The 26,361-nt window shown below is 36.3% G+C and overlaps 1 pseudogene; it reads right to left on the bottom strand.

Moving 5' to 3' along the window:
- Window positions 1-7,619: 7,619 nt before the first annotated feature.
- Window positions 7,620-26,361, bottom strand: part of LOC125168109 (retinol dehydrogenase 14-like) — a 44,834-nt pseudogene continuing 26,092 nt past the window's right edge.

The raw sequence follows: 26,361 nt of genomic DNA, 5'->3' as shown, positions 1-26,361 counted from the left end.
GTTAACAGGTTTGTCTTTGCGTGATTGAAGCCTGGAGCATTAAATATATTGGGACAAATCTTGGTCAGACACTTAGGAGTATTAAAAGTAAAAATTATTTCTGTGTTTATTTCCTTTTTGATTGCATATTTTGTTTGTATTATAATCTGTACACATGCAGTCTGCTAATAGTGATTTAATATATGGTTATTGCCTCCAGTACTGTATTAATGACAGCAGGATATAAGTATTTAGATATAAATACCGTGAGTTCTGTTCAGAAACCTGAAGATATATGTTTGTATAACATGTAACATATTTATTGAACAAGTGCTATGTGTCACATACTCAACTAGGCATTGGATATATCAGACAATAACTAACCTCATGAACTTTGCAGTCTAATGGAAGGTATATTAGTTTCTATGGCTGCATAAGAAATTACAATACACTTAGAGGCTTAAAACACTTTTATTATCTAACAGTTTCTGTAGTCAGGATAGTGGCACAGATGAGCAGGATCTATCAGCCAAGCTGTGTTCTCATATAGATGCTGACCTGGGAAAGAATCTTTTTTCAAGCTCACCTGATTTGTTGACAGAATGATTTCCTTGCAGCTGTATGATTGAGGGTGCTAGTATCTAACTTTCTGTTAGCTGGAGGCCAGCTCAATTCTTAGAGGCTGCCCTCAACTCTTTGCCATGTGGGCCTCCCAACATAGACAGTTCTTCTGAGCCAGCTAAGGAGAGAGAATCTCTAGAGTGAGTCTGCTAGCAAGATGGAGTTGTATGTAATGTAACATAATTATAGGAGTGCCATCTCATCCTCTTTGCATGTCCTGGTGGTTAGAAGAAAGCCACAGTTCCTATAAATAGTTAGCCACTGCTGTTTGCTATTGGGAGCTTATTCTGCTGGGAACACCTTGTAGAATCCACTTCAGAATTGACTGTAGCTGATGTTCAAGGTCAGTCATGGTTTGCCATATGGGGGGAGAACTCTCACTTCAAAGGGTGTAGATGATTCATTTCAGAATGACCTAGTAGGTTCTCAAAGGCATGTCTCCTGGGGGCAGCAGAGAAGCCCAGGGTGGAAAGACATAGCTACCTAGAGCAGCTGAAGTCAGGTGTTGTCAGGTTACAGATTTGCAATGCTGGTTACCACAGCGACGGCTGGAGTTAAAAATGTGGGTCCGCAGGGTGTGAGTTGGGGACAAGTGTTTGATGCACACAGCCAGTGAGAGGCAGAGCTGGTGGTTCAGCCTTTCAGACTTCACTGTCCCCAGCTGCCATATCACCATCTCCTGCACTTTAACAAATACCTTTTTCATATGCACTGCATTTCTTTTTTGCACTGAAATTCTCCATTTAATTTTCATTGCTTTTAGTAAAACTATTTACAGCAGTGCCTCTCAGAATTTAATGTGCATACAAATCACCTGGGGATCTTGGTAAATGCAGATTTTGACTCAGAACATTGAGATTTGGACTTCTAGTCTGCATTTCTAAAAGGCTCCCAGGGGATGTGGATGCTGCTGGTCTGGAGACCACACTGTGAGGAGCAAGGTCATAAGGTAAGAACCTAAATGAAAAGGGATGATTAGGTTGTATATTTGAATGAAATGAATAAAAGACAGGTGTTGTGATGCACCTTGAAGCTGCTGACTCAACTTCCAGCAGAGCCTTTGTCAAACTTACTTGCTTTCTTTGTGGCCTGAAGGTTTATAAGACCCTCTAAATGTATTTTGAATGATGATTTGAATAATACTGTTATATAAAAACTTCTCCCAAAGCAGTTCAAAGTGCTTTTTATAATGTTAGCCATCTGGTCATTGCTTTCTGAGGGTACTAATCTCCTTCTAGGAAAACACTAATAATATACTAGTAATGTGAAAAATCAAATACATACTCCCCACAGAACGTCATTTTCTTGCTCTGCAAGTACATTCTCATTACAAACTGCATTCCCTAAACCAAAATAGCAATATTATGAGGGTGCACTGGGCCTATTGTAGTTTTGTCTCTACTTCCTAACGGGACAAATAGGGAATTTCAAAGTCCTGCATCATCTGCTAAGAAGTTTTGTTCTGGGGACGCTGTATTTACTATTGACTGATTCAGTTTGATTAGATGTTCATTCATAGTATCTGCAATTTCAAAGAAGAAATAAATGAAGTAATCTCAGAGATCCTATCATACATTTATGTAGTTCTGTAAAGGATGTGATTAACTTTTGCAGTATGGTTTATGAAGAAGCACTTTGAAAGGAAATACGTAAAAGCGTACTTCCAAGGTTTTCAGCTAAATTGAGATTTGATGTTGTAATATGATAGAGCAGATAAGGCATGGACTTGAAACAGAGCCTTAACAAAGCCATCATAGGGATGATGGTTTTTAAAAATTACTTTGATACTTTTTCTTCTCTGGGGCTTATTACGTGTTCACTTAGTGTTTAATATGCATCTATTGAGCATCCATGGTGAGCACTGACCTATCCCTAGGCTTGCAGTGGGAGACAAAATAGTTACCAACCTCATGGAAGTTACACCTGAGGGGAAGGCAGGCATAAAACAAATAGCTACACAAATACATATATGATTACTCACTGTGGTAAGTGCTACGAAAGGCAGTCCCTGGGTAGAGTGATAAGGGCAAAAGAGAGTTCATCACATTTGAAGAATTAAAAAAGCCAAGTGCTGCTAGAGCGTAGTCAATGAAAGTAGCAGTGAATACTTACATAATGTGTGCAAGGTACCAGGCATAGTGCAGAAGCCTTACAGGCCATAACACATTAAGGCCTTACTACTACCTTATAAAGTCAGTACCACTATCCTCATTTCCTATATCAGAGGCACAGAGAGGGTTAAGCGAGTTGCCCAGTGTTTCATGGGTGGAGTGTTTGAACCCAGAAGGTCTTCATCACTGTCCAGCATTGCCTCAGTGCAGAGAAAAGGGGGGAGGGCCCAGCTTGGCAGCTTGATGTTGCCCTCTCTTAATATAATGTGCAGCTTCAACGTTTTAATCACCATGTGAAAGAACAGGAGGTTAACTGACTTATTCAAATACAAATAACAGTGGCATAAAATAATAATGGTTTAGTATATCATAAGATAACTTATAGCTCCGGTAAGTAAACTCTAAAAATGCATAGCCATCTTATCATTTCTAAAAAATTCTCCATGAGGGGTGACCTGAAGAGGCAAATAGCCATAAACTATATTCACATCTTGGCATGGATGATTCAGGTCTTCATTTTCTGACTATGATATTAATATGCCCTTTCTGTAATTCATGGAGGATATATTAACTAATAATCCAATGAGGAGACCTATATCTCCTTTGTATTTTCTATGGCAGGACAATGCAGCAAGAGTGTAGATGTCATGGTAGGATATGAAAAAAATGGAAGTTTATATGATTACTTTTTGTCATTCTGAGTAGATCAGCTTTGCTATGGGTTTATTTTAAGTTTTAAATAATCACTATAAACTTAAAAACACTAAAATTTTCATTTAATTTTCTATTTATTTCATATACACTTCCCAATGTAGAAACCAAGCCCTGGGATATATTATTGCTGTCATAGTTCTGTAAGTGACAACACAGTGGAAGAGAACACAGCAGACACCAGGCCACTTCTTATCATACCAAGTCATCCAGAAGGCTCCAAACAGTTGGAGTGTCTGATGAGAAACTTGGAAAAGGATAGATAAGGCATTCTTAAGTCATAGTCTATGCTTTTCAGGGCTTTGCTTTTTGTGGCTGAGTTTTAACAAATGTCGTGGTTCATTGTGGCAGAAAGAAAGGAAAAAACATAAGTAAATCACAAGCCGGGTAATACGTCTTCGAGAAGCTAAAAGTTGCCCATTTGGAGTTTTGATTATCATAAAGTGATGGGAGTCTTGGAGTAATGTCACTTGAATTTTCCCCTTTAAGGATGGGAAACAAGGCTGAGGCATCAAATGAATTTCCTGAGGTCATGTATCCAGCTGGTAGCAGCAGAGCAAAAGCTAGAGCTCAGCACTCCTGACTCAGGCTGTGCACTTGGGGCAGGCATGTGTATGAGACATTGTGCTTTAGGGTTTCCTCTGACAAGGGCATGGAATTAGAAATACAGTATGCATTTTTTAAGGAGTACACACACCCAGAGAACACAGATATTCCAAAACTTGTGTACATGGTTTATGAAGCAAAGATAAGTCAGTAAAGATACGATACTGGGATAACATATGAACAATACCCTAATATTGGTCTTAAAAATAATAGAACATCTTAACCTTGATGACACCCATGGTCCTTCTCTTTGACCTAACCAGTCTTTCTAAAGACTAAAACACCTTACAAATAGTTTTCACATGTGAAAAATATTCGGGTCATTTCATAAATTCATTATGTCCTGATTTACTCTTGGTCATTAGATGTCTCCTCTTTCCTGTGAGAACCCAGAATGATCCTCTACTGGTGTACTCCTGTGTGAAGCCCACTCAGGGCCCCGCTAGAGCTATGACAAACAAGAGACTGAGGTAGCAAAGTTTGTGCAGGATTCAGGGAATAAGGGTATCTGCTTTTTATTATTGCGTTGAGTTTGAAATCATAAGCAATGTCAGCGATAAAATCTTTTCCTTGATGAGGTTGACTGCAATGCTCCCTCCACCTGTGTGTACTACTGCTCTGGGGAACTATGAACAAACTAAATCCAAGGGCAGGGAAGGGGGGCGGAATTATCACCTGGATAATAGCATTTGCTTCTCTTCTAATCTTCAGACCTTCATGCAGAATATCCATGAAAATCAAGTAAACAGTGAATTGTACTAATATGAGAAATAATTAAGATTGTCTGCTACAAGTCAAATGTTAATGAAAAAAGTAAATTGTAACTAAAAAGCTTTCCTTTATACAATAGAAAAGTAGATATATAATGGAAAACAATCACTTGCAAAGTAATAGAAATTATAAAATATCTAGAAATAAATTTTATCCCAAATGCATAGATATATATGAAAAAAACTATAAAACTACTGAATTATATATTAAAATTTTTTTTTAATGTTTATTTATTTTTGAGAGAGAGAGATATTTTTGAGAGAGAGAGAGACAGAGTGCAAGCCGGGGAGGGGCAGAGAGAAATGGAGACACAGAATCCAAAGCAGGCTCCAGGCTCTGAGTTGTCAGCACAGAGCCCGACATGGGGCTTGAACTCATGAATGGTGAGATCATGACCTGAGCTGAAGTCAGACGCTTAATCCACTGAACCACCCAGGCACCCTAGGCATACCATATTCTTGGTTGAAAAGATATTTCTTTCTTCTAATTTAGTCTATCAGTTTAATGAAATTCCAATAAAAGTCCAATAGAATTTAAAAGATTTCCTTTTAATTTGATCTTGGATATGATAATAACCTCTTTGGACTTTAGTGTAAGACTAAAGTGATCAATGTTTAAGACATTTCGGAATTATGAATAATGGCCTTAAAATACTCATATATTTTAACTCAGTAATTTCACTTGTAAGAGTTTATATTAGGTAAGTAATTGGGAGAGGACCATAAATCTCCATGTCTAAGAATGTTTGTTAAAGTTTTGTAAAAAAAAATTGGCAAAAGACAATGAGGTATTTAGCTTAAGCACATTTTGGCATGAACATAAAGTGAAATATTACATAATTATTAAAACCTCTATTTCAAATACTAATTAATGGAAAAAATAAATGTAAAATTACATTAAGTATTTCCATTAAAGTACACACATACATATGCAAAGAACATCTGTAGGTCAAGAAAATATATAGAAATGTTTCTAGTAGCTATCTCAGGATGGTGATGTTGTAAGGTGTGGGTTCAAATCTCATGTGCCAGCTGTGAGATCCTGGCTTAATGGTACTGTTACTTGAAGTCTTAATTTCCTCATATGTAAAGGGAATAAAATGTTTTTGTGAAGGTTGAAGTAGTTAATATATGTGAAGCTTAGCATTTACCAGGTGCTCACTAAATGGTGTTTAGTATCAATAATACTATAGATTTCTGTATTTTATAAGCCTACTTTAATTATTTAAAAGCCTGAGATATATTTGATGTATAGCATTATGTAAGTTTAAGGTATACAGTGTATTAATTTGATGCATATATATATTGCAGTATGATTAACACTGTAGCATTGGTTAATACCTTTAACATGTCACCTAATTATCATTTCATTTCGTTGCAAGAAAATTTAATATCTAGTCTCTTAGCAACTTTGAAATATATAATACAGTATTATTGACTATAATCACAATGGTGTGCGTTAAATCTCCAGAACTTACTCATTTTCTAACTGCAAGTTTGTACCCTTTGACCAACATCTACCCATCACCCCCTGCTCCCTAGCCACCATTCAACCCTCTGTTTCTAGGAGTTTGGCTTTTCTAGATTCCACATATAAGTGAGATGATACAGTTTTATCTTTTTGTGTCTGATTTATTTCTTTTAGCACAATGCCTTCCAGGTCTGTCCATGCTGTCACATTTAAACATTGCAGATTTATTAATTTCATGATCAGAAATGAATGATGAATATTACACATTTTCAAAAGAGAACATTCAGAAAGTTGAGGCAAGATGAAAAACCAATTGCGAGAAGAATTGGGAAATGAGCAGAAAACACAAAATAGACCCCATGATGTAGGAGCCTTAAGTGTACCAATTTAAAAGGGAAATAATATTTATTGAGTTATTTTTCTGTGCTTTGGGTATTGTGTATGTATAATTCAGTTTAGTTTTTGATATCACCCCGTGAGACAGGTACTATTCTTATCATCATTCTACAGATGAAGAAACTGAGGTACAGAAAATTTAATGCATCCAAGGGTGTAGAGCAGCAGAGTGGGGCTATGAAGCAGTTTATATCAGTTTAACTACTGGTATAGTTAACTACTGATATAGTTAACTACTGATAGTACAGGCAGACTACTTTCTCAAGGATGAATTCTGCGTGATTCATGTAGTATAAGAGCAAATGAATCACTTAGGATAAGCACAACAATTCTTGATTCTGAGACAAGAAATACATTTCTCCTGAATGGCCTCATGCAGTTGACACTGCTCAATTCCATGATGAAACATCCTCAAAAATACCCTTACAGCAGACATACTGACAAGTTTCATAGGACTGTTTATTATAATGTCCTTCAATGTGATCCTCTGGCCTTGCATTTAAGCCCAATTAACTATAAAACAAACAAGCAAACAAACAAACAAACAAACAAAAAAGGCTTTTTGTTTTAGAAGAGTCCATAAGAGGAGAGTGGACTGGACTGATTGATGGAGGGATACTGACACACTGAGATATCATTAAAATAATTCTCTTTTGTACTGAAAAATCTTCAAAATAACTTAGAGGAGTTAAAAATGTTATGGCTTTGCCACATACTTGAAACTCAAACAGGACTTTAAAGGGGCAAGAAATCTCCCAAGACATAGGAATAAGATCATAATTAGTTTCTACTATTCTTCAACAATTTTGTTATGAGAAAGATTCAAAATGTAAGATGTTGACTGAAATAACTTATAAAAAATTGCATGTAGTTGTGAACTTGGAAATTATCTTGTTGATTTGCAATTGGAAAAATGATATTCACTAATTTGGGATAGCATATTGAATAATTAATTCAGTTTTCATACATAGAGTTTAGGTCTTTGTCACAAGTTGTCACTCTCCAGAAGCAGACCTTGAGATGGAGTTTGGGTTCAAGATGTGAAAGCAATGGGGATGTAGCAGGATTGTTCACATTGGGGCAAAATGGCCTGACATTTATACACATGCCTTGCTCAGCTTCTGGATGTGAGTTGCCCTGGGAAGGGTGTGATCTGGGGAGAAGCAGCTGTCCCAGCTGAGGCCGATCCTGAGGGAGCTGGCCCTGGGCGCACTCTGTTGACTGCATGTCCCGCAACTGGGCATCAAATCTTCCCTTTAAAGAGGATCTGAGTAATTAATTTTCATCCCCATACACATATGATAAAGAGTTCTCTAGCCTATTTAAAGAGATAATGGAACATTAGATTTTTGCATAAGTTTTGAATCTGAGGTAGGAAGTGACCTTGAAAAATTTGGGCCTTATTATGTCTGCTTTATAACTGTAGCCGATAATCTATTTCTTTAATCTCTTGATACACATTCAAGCTGAATGAAGAATCTTGCTTGTTGTAGCTACCTAGAAGAATGTGGTTGATTTGTAGTGTGATTAGCAGGTGTCTCAGTCTGCTTGGGCTGCCATAACAAAATGCCATAGACTGAGTGGCTTAAACAACATAAACTTATTTCTTACATTTCTAGAGGTTGGTAAGTCTAAGATCTAGGTTTTGGTGAGGTAGTCTTCACTCTGCGGCCTCTTCTCTTGTCTTGTATGTAGCCACCTTATCTTGCTGTGTGCTTATGGTGTCTTTCCTCAAAGTATATGCATGAGAATGAGAGAGAGAGAGAGAGAGAGAGAGAGAGAGAGAGATTACTCCCTTCCTCTTTTTATAAGGCCACCAGTCCTTTTGAATTAGGACCCCACCCTTATCCTTAATAACCTCCTAAAGACCTTATCTCCAAATACAGTCATGGTGGAGATTAGGGCTTCAACATATCAATATAGGAGGGACACAATTCAGTCCATAACAGTTGGTAAGCATTAGAAGAGCAATGCTTAGAACAGGGTAAGCAAACTTTTTTGGACCATGGGCCAATAAACAGCCACTGGCCCATTTTGTGTGGCCCATGAGCTTGGAATGATTTTCCTATTTCTAAAAGATTACAAACAGATAATACCCCCAAAGAATAGTGTGATGGGCACTGTATTTGACTCACATAGCTTAAAATATTTACTGTCTTGGGGCGCCTGGGTGGCTCAGTCGGTTAAGCATCAGACTTCGGCTCAGGTCCTGATCTCGCAGTCCGTGAGTTCGAGCCCCGTGTCGGGCTCTGTGCTGACAGCTCAGAGCCTGGAGCCTGCTTCAGATTCTGTGTCTCCCCCCTCTCTCTGACCCTCCCCCATTCATGCTGTGTCTCTCTCTGTCTCAAAAATAAATAAAACATTAAAAAAAATTAAAAAAAATATTTACTGTCTTATTCTTTACAGAAACTCTGCCAATCCCTGGCCTAGAATCATGACCAGACTTACTTTCAGATATTCTGGACCTAGTTTCTGCAGCTCAAAAAGTGAGAACTAGAAATTATTTTTATTGCATTCCTTAAAAGGAAGGGTTTACTCTGTATATCAGTTGAACAGGAATTATTTCGTAATTGGACAATCAGAGTGAGAGAGTCAACCCAGATGAGGCCTTTTAAATTGGTTTTCTATTCACTTAGGGCTTTTTGTTCTCTCTGTTCTGGAGAATGATGCCACATACACTTTATATGACAGATGATATGATGTGATATGATATCATTTGATGTGATAGAGACAGCTTGGAAGGTCTGGTTAGGGAGAATGCTCAAACCAAATTGGGTTCCTAGGAAATTGGTAATAATGAGTGACAGGAATGTCAATGAGTGATGGAAGTTTAGATGATACTAGAGTAGGGAGCGTAGATGGTAGTCTAGTTAGGACCCCAAGAAAAGAGGGAAGACACAAGATGAGAAACTATTGATCGTGCTGTGGCTAATAATTTCAGAAACCCAGATATTTCTTCGTGCTTTGGGTCAACTATTTTGGTGAAATTTTGCTTTGTTCCTTTGAGTCAGTGAAAAGTTACTGGAAAATCATAGGCCATTCACATTCAAAAGGCTTTTACCTTGTTGGCCACAAATGGTCTGTGCTACACCAGTCTTGAGGATGTCCAGTCTCTAACACTTTGCTATCCTGGAAAAAATAAATAATATTTAAAGGATAATTGGGATTCTCTAATACAGAAAAAGAGTAACAGTCCAAATGATCGAATAAGATAATCTGTGACTGATGGTATAGTTGTAGACTGGGCCACGAAATCAAGGATGAATTCATCTATAAATTCAAGGCATACTCAACAGAGGCATAATTTCAAATCTAGTATATTTAAAGTACACATCTTTTAAAATTTTTCAGTTATAATTCCTATTTATTTTTTAGGTTATGAAAGCAACCAGGAATTTGAGACATTGACTACAACTTAGCTGAACAAGAACTTCAGTCTTGTAAAAATGTTATTTTCTTCATGGTAGAATTGACATTGTTACAGCTTTGAGTTTCATACGGTTTCACTGAACTTAAACTTGTTTAAGCTGAAATCTCCGTTGCCTGACAACCCCATAAGTGCATGCTGGGTGTTGACTATTTGGAGAGAACTCCTTACTTGATCATTTGGTTCAGTGACCTGTGTTATATATATTTTTTTCTCTTCTCATGCCTTATTACCCATTTAAAATACTTTCATTAGAACAGAGAACTGTGTACATTTTGTTCTTAGGTTTTTACTCAGCTAGACTCAACTACCTTCTCCTAGAGAAAATTTCACACAAAGGAAAATGAAAACTAGCAGAAGTTTTATTTATAAACTGATATATATATATATATATATATATATATATATATATATATATATGTATATTTACCAGCTGGATTGCAAGGGCATTCACACAAAACGTACACATTTCTACATTAGCTATGCCAAAGTGAAGTTGCCAGAAAAGAAGCCAGCATAAACTTTCAAAATAGGGGAAAATTTACTGAATATTAAAGGTCATCTGGCAGCCTGAAGAGTTGCATAGAAAAGGTCAGGTCCTATAAAATGCAGAATGTAGAGGGTACATGCAGCTGTCCAGGTGTTTTGCCTTTAAGGATGGCAGACAGCAGACAAGGTTAAAGTAAAAGACAATATATCTTGAATGTTTTGCCAGAAGAACAAACTTACCCCTATTATGCTTGTTGAACATAATAGGACTGGAAAGAGCTGTTCTAACTGGAATGTGGTCAACCATGGTGGGAGAGGAAAATGTGGTGCTCACAGTAGATGCTGCCATGCATCCTCAGCTATTTTCTTCTAACTAAAGGAAATGGCAGGTTATGAGTTCTACAACAAACAAAATCACAGGAGAGTAAAGGCTTATGATTAGCAGAAATGTCTGGTCAGTGGGAATGCAAGCTGGTGTAGCCACTCTGGAAAACAGTTTGGGGGTTCCTCAAAAAACTAAAAATAGAACTACCCTATGACCCAGCAATTCCACTGCTAGGCATTTATCCATGGGATACAGGTGTGCTGTTTCGAAGGGACACATGCCCCCCCCCCCATGTTTATAGCAGCACTATCAACAATAGCCAAAGTATGGAAAAAGCCCAAATGTCCATCGATGGATGAATGGATAAGGAAGACGTGGTATATATATATACAATGGAGTATTACTCGGCAATCAAAAAGAATGAAATCTTGCCATTTGCAACGATGTGGATGGAAGTGGAGGGTATTATGCTAAGTGAAATTAGAGAAAGACAAAAATCATATGACTTCAGAGAAAGACAAATATATGACTTCACCCATATGAGGACTTTAAGAGACAAAACAGATGAACATAAGGGAAGGGAAACAAAAATAATATAAAAACAGAGATGGGGAAAAAACAGAAGAGATTCATAAATATGGAGAACAAACTGAGGGTTGCTGGAGGGGTTGTGGGAGGGGGGATGGGCTAAATGGGTAAGGGGAATTAAGGAATCTACTCCTGAAATCATTGTTTCATTATATGCTAACTAATTTGGATGTAAATTAAAAAAAAAAAAAAAGAAATGTCTGGTCAGGGGTTTTGGTTCTTAAAAAAAAATAGAGTATAATTTTAAAATATTGTATCCTGTGTTGGCTCAGATAAATTTTTGGTTAAGTTTTCCTTTTTTCTTTTTCTTTTTTTTTTTTTACGTAAGCAATTCTCAATTATCCATGATATTGTGGTCAGGGAAAACATGGGTAACAAATCCAAGGACAGGAAATTTTTAGTCCTTAATAGGCTCCATTAATTCTGTATCCTCCAGCATTAACCTATGACCTTCACCTGGTGATGACTGTTTCATTTCTTTTTACTTCTTTGTTCATTAAAGATTCTTGTGGATAATGAAATAGAAGAACAGGGACAGAAGGCCTCCATGATTAATCAATGAACTGGGTAAACAGTCCTCGCAACTGAGAATTTATTAGGTAGTGAAATACTGTATTTTAAGTACTGACTATCCAATTTTTAAGTCCTAACCTTGTTTTAGAGCCTCAGCCTTTAATTTTTCTAGCAAGTTGTTACTTGGACAATATAAACTCTTAGTCCTACCCAAGGAGAGGCTATTATTTCAAATCATGCAATACATTTCATGAAAGTACACATTAGTTTTAGTTTTTTAAGGGAAACAACTAGTGTCATTCCCCCCCTCCTTCATTAGGGAGATAATTACTGAGGTATCTTTTATGTCTAATGTACTGTCTACAAAATAGGTAATGAAGTTTCAGTGTCTACCAACTTGCAGAAGAGTACCTGCCACGCCTTGCATGGGGTTTGTATGCATTTACATGCATTTAACAATTTAAAAAAGGAAAGACTCCACCAAAAAATTGGTAGAACTGATGCATGAATTTAGTAAATTTTCAAAAAAACTAACATACAGAAATCTGTTACATTTCTATACACCAATAATGAAGCAGCAGAAAGAAAAATCAAGGAAGCAATCCCATTTAATTACATCAAACCCATAAGATACCCAGGAATAAATCTAAAAAGGTGAAAGACCTGTATTTTGAAAACTAAAATGATGGAAGAAACTGAAGATGACACACAAAAGATGGAAAAACATTCATGCTCATGGATTGGAAGAACAAATATTATTAAAATGTCTATACTACCCAAAACAATCTATATATTAAATGCAATCCCTATTAAAATACCAACAGCATTTTTCACAGAGCTAGAACAAACAATCCTAAAATTTGTGTGGAATCAGAAAAAAAAAACCCTTATAGCCACAGCAACCTTGAAAAAAAAAAAAGCTGGAGGCATCATAATTCTGGACTTGAAGTTATATTACAAAGCTGTAATCATCAACACAGTATGGTACTGGCATAAAAAAACAGACTCATAGAACAATGGAACAGAATAGAAAACCCAGAAATCGACCCAAAACTATATGATCAACTAATCTTTGACACAGCAGGAAAGAATATCCAATGGGAAAAAAGAGTCTCTCCAACAAACGGCTTTGAGAAAACTTGAAGCAACATGGAAACAAACCGGACCACTTTCTTATACCATACACAAAAATAAGTTCAAAATGAATTAAAGACCTAAATGTGAGACAGGGAACCAGTAAAATCTTAGAGGAAAACCATTAAAATCCTAGAATCCTAACTTCTTTGACATCAGTTGAAGTACCTTCTTATTAGATATGTCTCCTGAGGCAAGGGAAACAAAAAAATAAACTATTGGGACTTCAGCAAATAAAAAGCTTCTGCACAGTGAAGGAAATAAGCTACAAAACTTAAAGGTAACTACAGAAAGGAGAAGATATTTGCAAATGACATATGAAGGGTTAGTATCCAAAATCTAAAAAGAACTTACCAAACTCAACAGCCAAAAACAAATAATCCAGTAAAAAATGGGAAGAGATATGAAAAGATATTTTTCCAAAGAAGATATACAGATGTCCAACAGACATCTGAAAAGATGCTCAACATCCCTCATTATCAGGGCCATACACATCAAAACTACAATGAAATATCACCTCACACCTGTCAGAATGGCTAAAATTAGCAACACGGGAAACAGATGTTGGTGAGGGTGTGGAGAAAGGGGAACCCTCTTACACTGTTGGTGGGAATGCAAACTGGTGCAGCCACTCTGGAAAACAGTATAGAGGTTCCTCAAAAAATTAAAAATAGTACTACATCATGATCCAGCAATTGTACCACTAGGTATTTACCCAAAGGATATAAAAATACTAATTTAAAGGGATACATGCATCTTGATGTTCATAATGGCATTATCAATAATAGCCAAATAATGGAAAGAGTTCAAATGTCCATCAGCTGATGAATGGATAAAGAAGATATGGTGCACACACACACACACACACACACACGCAAACACACACAAACACACACACAATGGAATATTACTCAGCCATCAAAAGAATGAAATCTTGCCATTTGCAGTGACGTGGATGGAGCTAGAGAGTATTGTGCTAAGTGAAGTAAGAGAAAAGCAAATACATATGATATCCCTCATATGTGGAATTTAAGAAACGAAAAAAAATGAGCAAAGGGGAAAAAAGAGAGAGAGAGGCAAACCAAGAAACAGACTCTTAACTATAGAGAACAAACTGATGGTTATCTGAAGGCATGTGAGTGGGGAGATGAGTTAAACAGGTGATGGGGATCAAGGAGTGCACTTGTCATGAGCTCTGGGTGTTGTCTGGAGGTATTGAATCACTAAATTGTACACCTGAAACTAATATTATACTATGAGTTAACTAACTGGAAATTGAATAAAAAGCTAAAAAATATGAAGCAAAATAAGCACAGTAAAAAAACCCCAGTTACTGCTATGGCTAAAAAAAGCAATAAAAAAGGAAGCAGTGGTTATTATGTCTAAATTTTTGTGGAATTTAAACAGCTTAGCTATAAAATGATTAAAATGAAGTGTCCTGGGAGCACTAGTTAAAAATATTAATTGGTAATAAGAATTTTTATTTATTAGTAATGCCTTTAGAGTAGTTTGTTTTAGACTCTTCAGTATGACAGGTGCTACAATATGTCATCCTCATCTTTTAGACCATGAGTAAATGTCTGCTGCCACCTACAAATGAGTTTTTTCAACTTTAGTTGAGATTCTCCTGAAAGCAACTTCTAGGGTTCCTGGTACTTGTGTACAGAATAGTGCACCAACTTAATGATTGTGTGTTCTAAATCCAGCTGATTTGAAACTCATTGTTGTATGAAAAACTGCATTGGATGGACTCCTATGTTTGTAGCTGTTCCTGCCTATTTTGGTACAATTATAATCATGAGTTCTGGGTCCTTTTGAGCTGGTGTCTTTACGATTTAAATTTTAAGTGTACTAAACTGGACTTCTACTTTCTTAAAATTTTTTTTAATTCTTTATTTTTGAGAGAGAGAGAGAGAGAGAGAGAGAGAGACAGACAGACAGACAGTGTGCGGGTGGGGAAGGAACAGAGAGAAAGGGAGACACAGAATCCGAAGCAGGATCCAAGCTCTGAGCTGTCAGCACAGAGCCCAACACGGGGCTTGAACTCATGAACCACAAGATCATGACCTGAGCTGAAGTCAGACACTTAACTGACTGAGTCACCCAGGTGCCCCCGTACTTCTACTTTCTGATGAAATAGTTATGCCGACTAGAATCAGTTTACATTAGACAGTCCATAGAGAATGTGTTGTTATCCTGCAAAAAAATTATACTTGCCTTAACATCAGAAGTATGTTCTCCACTAATGTGACTGTCAAAATTTTGGAATAAAGATAAAATGTAGAGGTGAATGAATATAGCTTCTCAGATCTTTGAGCCTGAGTGACATTTACAGAGCCTACTCCTCATTTCAGGAAGTTGAGGAGGGGAATTCAACTGCTCCAAACTAATAGTAATACTCCCTTAACATTTATAATCCTTGGCACTTGCTACTCAAAGATCAAGGACATTTAAATTGGCATTATTTTGGTTTCTAAATTAAAGAGGAAGTAATTTATGAATTTCTCTCTTGGACTTTTTTTTTCTCTCAAAACCACATAGAAAGGTAGAAAGAATTCTATAATGAACCCCCATATACATCTCATCCAATTAAAACTGTATTAAACCCATGGGTGAGTTTGTTTTACCCATCCTGGGTTATTTTGAAGCAAATTCCAGACATAAATTAATTTCATTTTTTTTCATTTTTTTTAAACATTTATTCATTATTGAGACAGAGAGAGACAGAGCGTGAATGGGGGAAGGTCAGAGAGAGAGGGAGACACAGAATCTGAAACAGGCTCCAGGCTCTGAGCTGTCAGCACAGAGCCCGACGCGGGGCTCGAACTCACGGACCACAACATCAGGACCTGAGCCGAAGTCGGACGCCCAACCGACTAAGCCACCCAGGCGCCCCAATTTCATTTTTTTAAGTACTGAAATATGTATGTCTAAAAACCCCTTCCTATTTTAATATGAAAGAGGAGCCACAGGTTATCAGTTCTAAAAAAAACCTAAGGGAGTGTTTATCATTAACATGTTTTTATTTCTCTTGGGTAAATGTAAATGCACATTAGTGGGATTCCTGAATTTTATGGTTAGCATATGTATAACTTTGTAAGAAACTTACAGATCTTTTCTAAGTGAATGTAGCATTTTGCATATTCACCAGCAATGTTGAAAAGTCCCATTTGCTTCACATATAGGTCAATCCATTAGTATTGTACAGAAATGCAACGGGTTTTTGTATTTTACCTTGTACCCTAAAACTTTGCTAAATTTATTAGTTCTACCAGTTTTTTTGGTGGTCTTTAGGGTTTTCTATACATAATATCATGCCATCTTCAAAGAGTGACACTTTTCATCTTCCTTTTCAATTTGGGTACCTTTTATTTCTTTTTCTGCTTAATTGCTGTGGCTAGGACTTCCAATACCATGTTGAATAAAAGTGGGGAGAGTGGGCATTTTTGTCTTGTTCCTGATCAGAGAGGAAAAGCTTTTGGCTTTTCACCATTGAGTATGATTTAGCTGTAGACTTGTCATGTATGGCCTTTATTATGTTGAGGTATGTTCCCTTTATACCCACTTTATTGAGAGTTTTTATCATAAATGGCTCTTGAATTTTGTCACATGCTTTTCCCACATCTGTTGAGATCCTCATGATTTTTATCCTTCATTGTGTTAATGTGGTGTATCACATTGGTTGATTTTCAAATGTTGTACCATCCTTGCATCCCTGGAACAAATCCTTCTTGGTGTAGGATGCTTTTACTCTATTGGTGGTTTGCATTCTTAAATTTATTCTAAGTAAGAATTGTGCACAAAACAGGCATACTATTTTCACACAAAAACTGGCACCACAATAAAAATATTTAACACTTTTGCCATGAAACTCCAAAGATATTTGAAAAACTTCTCAAGATGTTTACTTTAAGTCACTGGATTCTTTAATATCTGTAGTCCATGCTTGCTCAATTATAATTTATAAAGTATATTACAATTATATTGTTCATTATACTATCCATTATGCTTATTATATATTTAAAACTTTTCTGAAAATTTTATGTTCTCCAAAAAATAACTTTTAAGTAACTTATGTAGCTCTCAGCAGTACTACTATAAAACCAAAATTGTGTTTTCAAATAGCAAGTACTCAAGCCACACCATTTCTGATTACAGATATAATGAGCATTCAGTTTTACAAATGGCTCTCTTTCACTCCTTGCTCCTATTTTAATATGCCAACCATCACTGATATCCCAGAGTTTTCCTGTAACAGATTCATCCATAGCTTTGGGCAATCATTCTTCCTGTTTACAATTTCCAAAGTACTTTCCTGGACACAACTTCTGTCTCAGGTGAAGAGGCTAAATATTAAGCTGAAGTCTCGGCACTTTCTACTGGGGTTTTGAAAAAAGCCCATCATGACACCAAAGTCAAAAGTGTTTTGACCAACAGTGGAATATATATGTATCTACTGAGATTAGTCTGTGAAATACCAGGGTGTAATATGTTGACAGTAACATCTGTGCCTTCTAAACCATGGGCTAGTTCTCTGGCGAAAAAAAAAAAATAGCCAGTTTGCTCCAACTATGAGAAAAGGTTTTTTTTTTAAATTTTAATGTTCATTTATTTTTGGGAGAGAGGGAGAGAGAGAGAGAGAGAGAGAGAGAGAGAGAGAGAGAGAGAGAAAAGAGGGGAGGGGCAGAGAGAGAGAGACAGAGGTCCCAAATGGGCTTTGCAATCACGGCAGAGAGCCTGATTGGGCTGAAACTGAAATTGACCGATGCTTAACTGACTTCAGCCACCCAGGCACCCCAACAAAGTTTTTATTTAGTTTTGTTGACATTTCAAGTCTTCGTAGTTGATGTCTCCATATTTATAAGGTTTGGAAAAAACTACCACAATTCTTCTTGGAGCTGACCTTTTGAGGAATCCAAGGAGAAGATTTGTGAGTAGGAAGTGCCCCCAGATGGTTCACTGCAAACTGTGTCTCAAACTCATCTTTGGTCTTCATATATGAGCAATGGAAGATCCCTGCATTGTTGATTTAAGACGTCCAGTCGAGGCTCTTCCTGGAGCATCCCCTGACAGAAAACATGCACCGAGCACAGCCAGGCCAGGTCCAGCTCCTTGACCACCAGCTCCCAAGCCTCATGACCTTGCCAGCACCGGCTAGGAGCCTGGTTTGGCAGAGCTCTTGGTGGAGTTGACCTGCCGCCTCCTGGGCTTGCTGGTGTAGATGCAAGTTTGCCTCTGCTCATGACCACCCATGCCCCTAGGCACAGCATTTCGCCACATGATCAGCACAGCCTTCCAGTGCATGAGGTCAGAGTCCTTGCCTCTTTGCAGCCACTGGACATTGGGCCCCACCCAGTGTGGCCAGGAAGGCTGCTGCTATAGCCACTGGGCCGAGGGGGCACCGGTCCCAGAGCAGGACTTCCTCTTTCAATGTATTGTGGACCTGGGTTTGTTTTTACCTGGTGAAGATTTTTGGATTATGTTTATCGGGGATATTGGCCTGAAATTTTCTTCTCTTGTGGTGTCCTTGTCTGGCTCAGGTATGAGAGTAATTCTGACCGCATAAAATGAGTTTGGAAATATTCCCCCTGGTTCTGTTTTTTGGGAAGTTTGAGGATTGGTGTTAGTTTTTCTTTAAATTTTGTAGAACTCATTAGTGAATCCATCTTGTCCTGGCTTTCTGTTTGTTGAGATGTTTTTGATTACCGATTTAATCTCTTGACTAGTAATCAGTCTATTCAGATTTTCTATTTCTTTATGTGATAGTCTTGGTAGATTCTATGTTTCTAGGAATTTATCCATGTCTTCTAGGTTGTCAGATTTGTTGACATATAATTGTTGTTGGGAATATTTCTTGTGTTGAAATTTTCTGATATTGATGTAACCATGCTAGTGTTTTTCTGATACATCTTTTTTCATACTTTGGCCTTAAATTTTCTATGTTTAACTTTTTTATATTTCTTTTTGTTTATTTATTTTGAGAGAGAGAGAGAGAGAGAGAGAGAATGAATATGAGTTGGGGAAGGGCAGAGAGAGAGAGGGAGAGAGAGAATCCCAAGCAGGCTTCTGCTGTCATCAAGGAGAGCCTCACTTGGGGCTCGATCCCACCAACCCTTAGATCGTAACCTGAACCAAAATCAGGAGTCAGAGGCTCAACCAACTGAGCCCCCCAGGTACCCCTAACGTATATTTCTTATGACCAACATATATTTGACTTCTATTTTCATGCAATCTGACAATCTTTGCATTTTGATTAGAGTGTTTAGGCCACTTAAAATTAATGTAATTATTAATACAATGAGTATATATCTACCAATTTGTAATTTTTTTATTTGTCCCATCTGGTTTTTGTTCATTTCCCCCCTTTTTATGCCCTCATTTGAACTGAATATTTTAAATGATTCTTTTTTTCTTCACCATTGTCTCAGTTATGCTGCTTGGTTATTTTTCCTGTGGTTGATCTAGGGTATACAATGTATATCTTTATCTTAGCATAGCCAACCTTCAAATATTGTTATGCCCTCAATATAAAGAACCTCACAAGATTATATTTCCATTTATTCCCTCATCTCTCGTACTATTATTGTCTTACATTTTACTTCTACATATGCTGTAAACTCCACAGTACGTTGTTATTAACTTTGCTTTTAAGAGCCAGTTGTCTTTTAAGGTGACTAAAAATAATAAATAAATTTTGAAAATATTTGCTCACATACTTAGCATTTCAGATTCTCTTTATTTCTTTTTGTAGGTTTAAATTTCTAAATAGCATTCTTCTCCTTTAGCCTAAATAATTTTGTTAATATTTCTTGTAGTGCATGTCTGCTGGCAATGAAATCCATCAACTTTTGTTTGTTGGAAGTGTTTGTTTTGTCTTTCCTTTTGAAAGATATTTTTCCTGTTTTTTGTTTTGTTTTGTTGTTTTTTGCTTTTTTTGTTTTTTGCTTTCAGCACTTTAAAAATATTACTTTATTAATTTATGGCTTCTAGAGTTTCTTATGGGACATTTTCAGTCAATCTTAACTATATTCCTCTGGATACAATGTGCCTTTTTTATGACTGAATTTAATATTTTTTCTTTATTACGGATTTTGAGCAATTTGAGTGTGATCTTCTTTGGTGTGGTTTACGATTTACGATTCTTTTTCCTAGAATATGTTGAACAGCTTGGATCTATGAATATATGTCAAAACCATATGTGAAATGGTTTGAGACCTTAGCCAACTTGCAAACTAGTAGAGTTCCAAGGAGTACTTTATTATTCACAGCACAGGTATTAGGTAGAGTATGAGCATTCTCCTTAGTTCCAGTTCTCACACTGGTGATGTGATGCAGTCCAGGAGACATCTGAATGTTCAAGTAAGTAGTGTTATAGACAAGGTCCCTAAGCTTAGGGAACCCAAATCTTTATAATGAGCAGGAAGCATGCCTTTCCTTTGCACTAGAGAGTGGTAATATCTCTACCTTCTTTTAATTTTTTTTTTTCAACGTTTATTTATTTTTGGGACAGAGAGAGACAGAGCATGAACGGGGGAGGGGCAGAGAGAGAGGGAGACACAGAATCGGAAACAGGCTCCAGGCTCTGAGCCATCAGCCCAGAGCCCGACGCGGGGCTCGAACTCACGGACCGCAAGATCGTGACCTGGCTGAAGTCGGACGCTTAACCGACTGCGCCACCCAGGCGCCCCACCTTCTAAGACTGTAAGCAAACCTACCTTTTTGTCTAGAGGGAGACAGTCTATCTTCTAAGGTTGTTTGCTATGCAAACATCTTTCAAAATAATTCAGAACAAAGATAGCATCTCTGGTTGTAATGTAGGAATGTGAGATACCCACGGACAATTATTTCCCTATGATATATAGTTTTAATCAATTTTGGAAATTTTCCAGATAATGTTTTTTAAAATATTTTTTTCTGATGCCCTATTCCTTTTAGAACTACAATTAGATAAATTTTAGAATGCCTGATGTTTCTCCACATGTCATTTTGGCTGTGTTATTTTATTTTCAGTCTGTTTGTACTCTGTGATTTATTTTGGGTAATTCCTATTTCTATCTTTTCAAGTTTACCAGTCTTTTCTTCTGCAATATCTAATATATTATCAGTCTCTTACACTGTAGTTTTTATCGTAGAGATTTTTTTGTAATCTCTAAAATTTCTATTTGGCTGTATTTTATATCTTACATTTATGTCTCCATAATATGCATGTTTCTCTCTACCTTCTGGAACATTTAGAATATATTTATAGTAAGGGTTTTAAGACTTTTACCAGTTAATTCCATCATTTCTGTCATTTATGACTATTTCAATTGGTTGATTTTTTTTTCCCCTGGTTATTGCTCAGATGTTTCTGCTTCTTTGCTTGCCTCATAATTTTTGATTGGATGCTAAACATTGTGAATTTTACATTCTGGAGTCCTAGATATTATTTCATCCCTTTAGGAAGTGTTGGACTTTTTTTTTCTGACATGCAGTTATTTGGAATCAATTTGGCCTTTCTTTGGCTTGATTTTAAGTTGGTTATAATGAGTCAAGAGCAGTGTTTAGTCTAGGATTATTTTCACTTCACTAGTTAATGTAATACCCTCAAGAGAATTTTATCTGATGCCAATGTATTGTGAGGTCTTTCCACTGTGGCTGGTGGGAATATAAACAATTCTTGGCCCTAGTGAATTTTGGTTTGTTACTTTCCTTTGGTTCTTTTACCACCCTCATCTTCTTATTCATATATATATGTGTGTATGTATGTATGTATGTATGTTCATATATGTGTGTGTGTGTGTGTGTGTGTGTGTGTGTGTGTGTGTTTAGATTCAAGGGAATTGGATCACTCTGTATATTTCTGAGTTTCTCTCTCTCTGTAGCTTCTTTCTCTATGACTGTGCCTCAGAAGCTGTAACTGCCTTGGCTTCTCTGGACTCTGATCGCTATCTCTTCAACTCATAAAGGCTGTAGGGCTTTATCTGGGTTCTCCCTCCCTGCAGGACATGAACAATCAGGCAGTGACCTGGGGGCAATGGTAGGGCTAACCTCATTTGTTTCTTCACTCTTAAAGATAACTACTCTTCACTATCTATTGTCTAATATCTAAAAATTACTATTTTATATAGTTAATCTGCTTGTTTATGTTAGAAGGGAAAATCAAATCCTTTTTACTTTATTATGTTTGGAGGCAGAAGTTTGTCATTCTTTCTTAATTTATTAGCTCGGATAATTCTAAAAGAGTAAACTCCTTTCATCAACTTGGTTATCCTGAGTATAGTCTATATATAAAAGGTTAGATTCTTTACTCATTTACAAAATGACACGTTTCTTAGTACATCCTAAAGGACAGAAGTGGGTTTTTTAAGTATTATGTATTCATAATAATAGCTTTGATGTTTTAATATTGAAGTTATTATTATCATGGATGTTCAAATTATCTCTTCTTTCACCAGTGCTAGATTCTTCAGTTTGATGCTTGTATCCTTTTGACACAATTTAATAGTCTTTGAATACTATCTTGCTTTTCTGTTATGACAAAATCCAATGTAGATGCTAAGAGACTCCTTGATTCCTTCGATCATATCTCCATGAATTTTATCTAGTCTGGAACTACTCATATAAGAACAATTTGGAAATGGACAAAACTGCCATCATTATAGATAATTATTCCACATGTTCTGAAAGTGACAGTACATTATAATCTATCAAGTTCTGAAAAATGGCTGGGATATTACATAAATCAAAGGGCATCATTAGGTAATGAAATCATACAACTTTGGATAATTCAGATATGGGTTATTTTTTGGACAAAAGGAATAAGAAAAATGGAACTCAAGATAAAACTGAATGGAAAGATGATTATAGAGGGTCTGGGAAGAGTGGCAGAAACATAGTTTGAAGGAATGAAATTAAAAGCAGAGATATATAATGCAAAGGGTATGTTTAAAATGGTAGGCAGATGGGGCACCTGGGTGGCTCATTTGGTTAAAACATCCAACTTAGGCTGGAGTCATTCATGATCTCACAGTTCATGAGTTCAAGCCCTGCATCGGGCTCTGTGTTGACAGCTTGGAGCCTTGAAGCCCACTTCAGATTCTGTGTCTCCCTCTCTCTTTGCTATACTCCTCTCACACTCTGTCTCTGTCTCTATCTCTCTCTCAAAAATAATAAATAAACATTAAATAAAATAAAATGGTGGGTAGAAGGCAGAGCCTGAGGGTCCCCAAGGCACTGGAGCTCTTAGCAGGAGGAAGCCATAACTGTACTTGGGAAACCTCATTATATTCATGATGGCACCATAATAAGTGGATTTGGGTAAATGAGGCTGATGATGAGTGACATGAAGTTACATTAATCTGACCCATGTTTCTTTATTATAGATCTCCAACCAATACAGAGACAGAACATTCTTCTTTGATAATCAAGGTGTTCTCTGAATGGTGTTAGAATTTTGTTCCTCTAATTTCCCCTTTTATAATGCGCTGTTCAGTCCTTTTATGATAGCACACTTTCTTCATGCAAGGCACCACATAATTAATAAGGTTAAATGGCTAGAATCACAATTTTGTCACATTTCCTTGAATTTATACCTTTATACTTAGGCTTTTGGATGCACTTGAAACTGTCAATCTGAGATTGAGAGTCTCTTGGATGGTGTTGTTGGTAGAGATGACGTCTTATCATTTGATTTTTTTTTTTTAATCAGGTATGATTGACATAAAATTATTTCAGTTTCAAGTATACAACATAATGACTTAATATTTGTGCATACTGTAAAATGATCAACACAGGAAGTCTAGTTAACATCCATCATCATACATAATTAGTTTTTCTTCTTGTGATGAGTCCATTTAAGATCCGGTCTCCTAGGGGCGCCTGGGTGGCGCAGTCGGTTAAGCGTCCGACTTCAGCCAGGTCACGATCTCGGGGTCCGTGAGTTCGAGCCCCGCGTCGGGCTCTGGGCTAATGGCTCAGAGCCTGGAGCCTGTTTCCGATTCTGTGTCTCCCTCTCTCTCTGCCCCTCCCCCGTTCATGCTCTGTCTCTCTCTGTCCCAAAAATAAATAAAAAACGTTGAAAAAAAAAATTAAAAAAAAAAAAAAAAAGATCCGGTCTCCTAGCTACTTATAAATATGCAATACGGTATTGTTAGGTATAGTCACCATACTATACCTTACATCCCCATGATTTATTCATTTTATAACTGAAAATGTATAACTTTTGGCCCCCTTCACCTGTTTTGTCCACTCCCCATCCCCACCACTGGTCTGTGGTCTATATCTGTGAGCTCACTTTTTGTTTTGTTTTGTTTTGTTTTGTTTTTTCTTTAGATTCCACATATAAGTGAGATCACATGGTATTTTTCTTTTTTTGTCTGACTTATTTCACTTAGCATAAGGCTCCCAAGGTGTCCATTCATGTTATCACAAATGGCAGGATTTCTTTTTTATTTTTATGGCTGACTGATATTCCTTTCTATATATATATATATGTATTCCTTTATATATATGTATATATACATATATACATATATATATATGTATATATATATATATATATATACCACCATTTCATTCATTCATTCATTCATTCATTCATTCATCAGTGGACACTTAGGTTGCTTCCATATCTTGGTTATTGTAAATAATACCACAGTGAACATGGGGGTGCATATATCTTTTCAAATTAGTGTTATTATTTTCTTCAGAAAATACCCACATGTAGAATTGCTGGGTCATATGATAGTTCTATTTTTATTTTTTTGAGGAACTTCTGTAATGTTGCAGTTTAATTCTTCCTAATTGCACTCTCTGGTGGTAACTTAAACTTCAGATTAGGGATTAACACTTTCTGTTCTATATACCTTCATTATAGATATTTATAGGGTTTCTGAGAGTCAAATAAATAAATATTTATAGAGTATATACTGTTTCAACTTAATTCTGATACAAGCCTAAATGGAATCTGTGTTGTAAACATCAATTATGTTTTATTGATTTTATTTTATTATAACACTTAGCTTTGTTCATAATTCCCTGATTGTGTTTTGATTTTTATGTATTACCTTTGCCAAATAGGTATACTATATGGTATAATTTCACCCCTTATATTTTATTTTTTCTCAGTATTGGAAAATTAATTGAAAAAGGAAAGCTAAAGTAGCTAAGAAGGCATTTTGTGTTTTTTTTTCTGTATTAATTTTCTTTTTGGCTATTACATTGCTTAATACTTCAAGCATTCTTCCATAAACAGACAATGATTATAAAGTAAGCCCATTTAACAACATGAATTTAAAATTCTGAGCCAAAGGTTGACTCCCCTTATTTTTAGCCATATATTTTTTTAATCACGTTACATTACTACATTTCTATTGTTTGAATATATGGCTTTTCCTCCCATTTATGCTTTCCTTTGAGGATAGAAGTCTTACTTCAATTATAACAATTTAGGTGCATAGAATGCCTACTTATGGTAAATATTATGGTAAGCATTTATAAAGATTATTTTATTTAATTCTTGCAGCAACCTCATAAAGATAGGTATTTTTATGATACTTAACAGATGTGAACATTTAGGATTAAAGCACTCTTGTAACTTTCCCAAAAATACACACTTGGTGTCAAACCTGGGCTCTCTGATATCAGAATTCATAATGTTATTGACTATGCTTGTGATAGGAATATTAGTGGGAGTGATAACACTTGTAGTTAAGCACTTATGGGTTAAGTGTATAGATAGATAAGTGGATAAATAGAGATGTATTTAGATATAGAGAGCAAGAGAGAGAAAGAGAGAGAGAGATTATCATTATGCTTTTAAATGAGTCTTGGAACTTGCTGTTGGTAGCATTTACTTGGGGCACTGTATCAGTTTCTGATTTATGAATTGGGATGCATGACATTATCTCCCATTTGATCATACTTTCATTTGAGGACAGGAGTCTTACTTTAATTGTAACAACTTAGGTGCCTACTCCTTCTTACTTTTAAAAGTTTCATTGAAAGCTGCTTGTAATGCTGAGGAAAGCCTGATGTACATAGACACTGAAATCCTCTACATTCACAGAGAGACTGTATTTAAAAAAATAAATATATTAGTGAATTTGTAAAAAATGAAATGATGCCATTTCTTTTAAATCATGGCTAATCTGGAAAATTGTTATATAACCATGCCTTTTAAATATTCAGTTTTTATATATCATCTATCATATTAACATAAACATAAAAATCAGTCTAGA

This window comes from Prionailurus viverrinus, chromosome B3 (assembly GCF_022837055.1).
Source record: "Prionailurus viverrinus isolate Anna chromosome B3, UM_Priviv_1.0, whole genome shotgun sequence".
NCBI lineage: Eukaryota > Metazoa > Chordata > Mammalia > Carnivora > Felidae > Prionailurus > Prionailurus viverrinus.
This window is presented reverse-complemented; position numbering and strand designations above follow the sequence as displayed.